Genomic DNA, 5905 nt, shown 5'->3' on the forward strand with positions numbered 1-5905 from the left:
GGCCAGCGCTCCGCGGCGCGCCGACCTCGGAGCAAGTGCCGGCCTCCGCGAGCCGCGGCCCCGAGCAGCGCGAGCGGCGGGCGACGCGCACCCGCCCGGCCCTGCCCCGCGCGGCCCCCGCCCCCCGCACCGCCCCTGCCCTGCCCTGCCCTCCCCTCCCCGCGGGGCGGGTGCTGCGGCCTCCGGGCCCAGGTGCGGCGCGCCCTCCCGAGTGCCCCGCGATGGGCTCGCAGCGCCGGCCCAGCCCGCGGGGAGCGCCTGGGAGCGCGCGGAGGAGCAGGTGCTCGGGAGCCTGGCGGCCCGGCCCACCGCTCCCGGCCCACCGCTCCCGGCCCCCAACGCAGCGTCCAGGCGCCTGGGGACACGGCGGCGCGCGGCACTGTCCCTGTGCGGCGGGGGACGCCGTGCGCTCCGTGCGCAGCCAGCGGGTCTCGGCAGTGCGCGCGGGTCACCCTGACTTGGCCCCGGGACGCCCTCGCCGTGCTTATTCCGGGACGCGGCCCCTGCGGCCTCAGGCCCTCCACATGGAGATAGGACCAGAGAAGCATCCTTTCTTGCTGCGGCCTGTGATCATGTTTTCCTGCCGAGGAAATGCCACTTGGCTTCAATGGATGTGCCGGGAAGGAGGCGCCAAATCTGAACAGGGCCCTGCTCTCCGTTCAAGCAGATTCCCCCAAGAACTCCTGTCCATCATCTCGGAAATAACTCCCGCTTCGATAGAGCGCCGGCCTAACTTTACATACACGTCTCCTCCCACCTTTCCTCCCAAATGTATGTTCTGCATCTTTTTTGGTTAACCAAACATCATCCTAGAAGTTTCATTTCAATTTATGTTCCTAAATCATTTAAACTAGTAAGGTTTTTGTGAGAAACCATGAAGTTGTAGCTATGAACCTATGAAATCTGATTCGTTTACAGACTATTTTTTTTCTTTTCTTATACAAAGACTTCTCAAAGAGGATTTTTTTTTAGTTTTTAGAAAGAAAAGTAACACATGTAGAAAACAAACTTTACTACAAAAGTAGTAACACAATACAGTAATCAAACATTAAAAACACGCAAAAAAGTTGTGAAATGGAAAAGATTTAATACAGTAAAAGAATTGTGTTTTAGGAACTCCAATCACCGATCAAGTTTGGCCAACATATAATGTAATTTTTTTCCTATTTGTCTAAGGAAAACGCAGTCCTACATCAAAAAATAAGTTCTTTCTGTGTGACTATTTACATAAATAAGTGTCAGGGCTGGAAATTCATTCCTGTTTTCCTCTTTACGTTAAGTTTCTGTTACTTTTTGCAATTTAAATAAATAATTTCTACTTCTTTATCTTCTGTATTTCTAGTTCTTGGTAGTTAGTACTAAATAGCTTTGTCAGCAAATTGTACCCTCTGCCTTCACCTGTATCGTAGGTTTTATTAGCAGCTTTGTACTAACTCATTCATGTAATTTATCCTTCACTGCTTCCCTGAGGCTGTCTGCTTTATGGAAGGCCTTGAGCTCAACGTATTCTGTAACACCATAAGAATCTGGGATTGTTCCAGAAAAAGTACAAAGGAAAATAATTCACTGACAAATTCATTTTCAGGAATAAAACATGAAAGAAAGACATACAGGGAGTGGAAGATGATTCCAGTTGATGAGAATTGAACATAAAGTGCCAAATGCTTTCTCAAATCTTATTTTTTTCACTTTTCTGTTGTTGCTTTTATTAATCCTCACCTGAGGATATTTTTTCCATTGAGTTTTAGAGAGAATGGAAAGGAGGGAGGGAAAGGGGGGGGGGGAGGAACATTGATGTGAGAGAGACACATCAATTGGTTGCCTCCAGAACCTGCCCCAGCTGGGAGGGAAGGGATCGAACCTGCAACCCAGTTTCGTGCCCTTGACCAGGAATCAAACCTGAGACCCTTCAGTACGAGGGGGCTGGCACTCCAACCACTGAGCAACACCGGCCAGGACTTCACTTCTTTTTTCTTATCCCCGGACAAAACCAAAACCAAAACCAAAAATCGGAAACAAAAAAAAAATGCTGGAGGTTCCGTGTTCAGAAGGTTTGAGCTCAGCTCTGAGTCATAACTTCTGACAAATCGCCTCCCATGTCTGCATCTCAAACACCAGACACTCGGCCTTTTCGGATCACTGTGAGCTGCCCAGAGAAAAGAGGCCCCGTGTGCGAGCCGAGCACAGATGGAGTTACTTAGCACGAGGGCTAAGCAACTCCTAGCGCCCTAATGGCCACCCACTCCCACTCGTAACTTACGCCGACAGCCAAGTACAAGACAAACTCGGTTTTAATTGTGTGCAAAGCAGGGGGAAGCCGGAAGTTAAAAAGGAAAAAACCCACCAATAAATGATTACTACTTTAATGCCAAACATAGAAGGGAGCTTGTCCCTGGAAAATCACGCTGAAAGAAGTCCTCTCAAGTCCAGGCTCACACCGTCTTGAAAACCTCAGGATAAGGCGCCCCTAGTGGCCCTTGCAAAGCGAGCAGTCCCTGCCGGGACCCCGCGGAGTCGGGGGACACTGACATTTAAAGCGACGGAGTTCACATTCCTGCTGGAAACTGGGTGCAGGCACATGGAACAATCAGCCACTTTGTTTCCCACGTCGCGTAGATGTTTCCAGAACAGAAAGCACCCCAGTGGTGGTGTGGGTGCAGCGAGGAAGTGGTCATGGCACTTGGATAGACACCCTGTTCTTCCCCAGCGTTGGAAGCTGCCCAGGGCGGGCGCGTCACTGCGGGGAGCGAGGCCTTCCGTCCTCCAGACTCCAGAATGCGGTGATTGTGGAGGAGTCCGCACGTGTGATCCCATTGGACCTCGCACACCACCCCCCGCCCCCACCCCATTTTGTAGATGACGACAGATGAGACATGTAGCTGATGAGTGGCAAAACCCGACTAGAATGAAAATGATTCTTTCCAAAACAGTGCCAAAGTTCTTCCCATGACTTCACGCTCGGTGGTGGTGTGAGCCGGTAATGGAAAATAGAGACAAGTCAGATTGAGCACTGCCTGGAATACTGTCACTACTGTACATGGACATGGAAATAAAAATAGTTTTGAAAACACGTTGGATACATTTAAAATACAAGAGGGATGGGGAGTGACTGAAGTCACCCAGATGCTGTCGGGAATGCATATGGAATCTCTTGAGGTTGGCGAAGTGGATAGGTGGTTCTTGGGCAGGTTTTTCGGGCATTTGTCAAAGGCAGGAGACTGCCTGTGTGTTGATAACATCATATTTGTTGACTGTCAGACACCTTTGATGGTAAGCTTCACCGTTATTTGATGAAACACGAAGATAGACCGTCGCAGGACTGTCTTAGTGCGATCCGGCTGCTAGAACAAATTAGCGTAAACTGGGTGGGTTATAAACAACGGAAAAGTTTTCCTCACGTGTCTGGGGCTGGAAAGTCCGAGATCAAGGTGCTGGCAGGTTGGGTGCATGGAGAAGGCCTGGCTCCTGGCTCATAGACGGCACCTTCTAGCTGGAACTTCTTGTGGCCAAGGCCTGGGGTCTGCCCTGGTTCCTTTTATAAGAGCCTTCAGGAAGCCTCCAGAATCCTGACCTAAGACGGCCCTTAAAGAACCCCCTCCTGACTGTCTAGGGCGGGGGGATAAAATGGACACATATGTAATACCCTTTGTAATACTTTAAGCAATAAATTTAAAAAAAAAAAAAAGAAGAACCCCCTCCTAATCCCATCCTCTTGGGCATTAGGTTTCCACAACGAATTTGGGGGCGGGGGCACAACACAGTTCATTGCAAGAGTGGATCTCAGCTTCAGCGGTGTTCACATATGAGAAAATGTGCATCTTAGAATGAATGGAAACTTTCGTCACCCAATATTACAGGTCATCCTATGAGGCAGATGCTCTTCATTTTCTCCAGCCCCGCCCTGTCCAGGCTGAGGACCAAAGAGGGTAAAAAACCGTCCTTCCCTACGGAGACCGAGGTCGCATGGAGGTGGCCGACATGTGACAGCCACCACGTGCTGTGATGGGCGGTGGGGAGTCTGACAGTCAGACACCGGCTGGGACAACAAGAGAGGATTGGATGTGGGTTAGGAAGACTAGGACTGGGTCACCACCAGTCCCTTCCCTTTGTCCCTAGAAAGGGCAGATTTCACCCCCAGGATCAGCTCGCATAGCTTTTGGGAAGGTCCTGCCTTGATAGGCTGGTCCCTACTCGCTTAGTAATGCCCAGCGCGCAGACGAGAACCAGAGGTGCTTGCTTAAGACGGGTGCGTGTGTGCCTGGAGCAGTCCTTCCCCTACAGCCTGAGAGCGCGCAGCGGGGACAGCACGAGGTGTACACTGCCCGTCCGCATCTTTCGCCCTGTCCGTGAAGTGGACGTACAGTGGACACAGAGGCGGTCACGTGCACGCCTTGATCGCCTGCAAAGTAGTCATCCCTCCGTTCTTTTTCTAACCGCCCCCCCCCCCCCGCCCTCCGCCCCCGGTTTCCTTTCCGGAGGGAGCACCCTTCTCTCCTTTCCGTGACAAGCGTTCATTTTGAGTGCCTTAACCTCCCTCCCAACTCCGGTGGTGGGTTCTGAGGATTAGCTCCGCCTTCAGCCCACAGGCCAGCGCAGGGACTGGTCCAAGGAGAGCCCAGGATGGGCCGTTGTTCCACCGGTGACTCAGCTTCACACTCGCCCTCCCTGGGTGTGGCTGAGCACTCGGCCCGAAGCCTGAGGTCTTTCCAACAGGCCAGGGAAGGCCGAGTGGGGGCTGCCGCTTGAAGTCACACTGCCCCCTTCACCCCCTGCCCCGATAAATGCTTGTAATTTATGTCAGTTTGCTGCCGTTTCTGTGGCTTAAAACAAGCGCGCCCGACAGAGGCGACCTGGAAAGGGAAGCGCTCTGGTTTTAAAAAGGTAAGTCGTTTTGAACGGTGGCTCTATTACTGACCAGCTATGGGACCTAAAATACGTGATTGTAAACTCTCCCGGCCTCTGTTTCCCGATCTGTAAAATGGAGATAAGAAAGAAAGGACTAAATAATGTTCGGGTGTCTAGTACAGTTCCTGAGATATAAGAATGGCTTGGAAATTGATGGTAATTAGTATATGTGTTCTCTGGACGTTACACAAAAGCATGCTTTAATTTTGAGTAATAGCACTCCTTCTGGTGAACTATGGTGCCAGGCTACGTGGTGCAATTAAAACAGCTCTGGGCCGTAACCAGTTTGGCTCAGCGGATAGAGCATCGGCCTGGGGACTGAAAGGTCCCAGGTTCGATTCCGGTCAAGGGCATGTACCTTGGTTGTGGGCACATCCCCAGTAGGGGGTGTGTAGGAGGCAGCTGATCAATGTTTCTCTCTCATCAATGTTTCTAACTCTCTATCCCTCTCCCTTCCTCTCTGTAAAAAATCAATAAAATATATTTAAAAACAAACAAATAAACAAACAAAAACAGCTCTGGGCTGGGGGGTCTAGAGATCTGGCTTCTAGATGCTGCCAAAGGTTGGTCTTGGGCAGTTCATTTAGACTCTGCGGACCTCAGTTTCTCCCACGTAATTTGAAGGTGTGAGCCAAGAAGAATCTCTAAGGACCCTTTTAGCCCAAATACCCTAATAGTCAGCTCAAGCAGCAGTGGAGTCAGGAGAGAGGCTGCACATGCTTTCTTTTACCCAAGGGCGCGCTGGGAATGGCCAGTGGAGGGAGTTGTCTTGCAGAGCCCAAGTCTCTCCAAGTTGAGACCAGAAGAGCCAAGTAGGAGACAGACATTTGTGTCCACAGACCAATTACAAGCTCATCCTAATGTCTGCATGGATGTGTATCGATCATGGTGATTGTTGAAGAATGACATGTTTTTTTAAAAAATCTGATTTCGGCCGAAACCGGTTTGGCTCAGTGGATAGAGCGTCGGTCTGTGGACTGAGAGGTCCCAGGTTCGATTC

Source organism: Myotis nattereri (assembly GCF_964212035.1).
Source record: "Myotis nattereri genome assembly, chromosome: 17".
Lineage (NCBI taxonomy): Eukaryota > Metazoa > Chordata > Mammalia > Chiroptera > Vespertilionidae > Myotis > Myotis nattereri.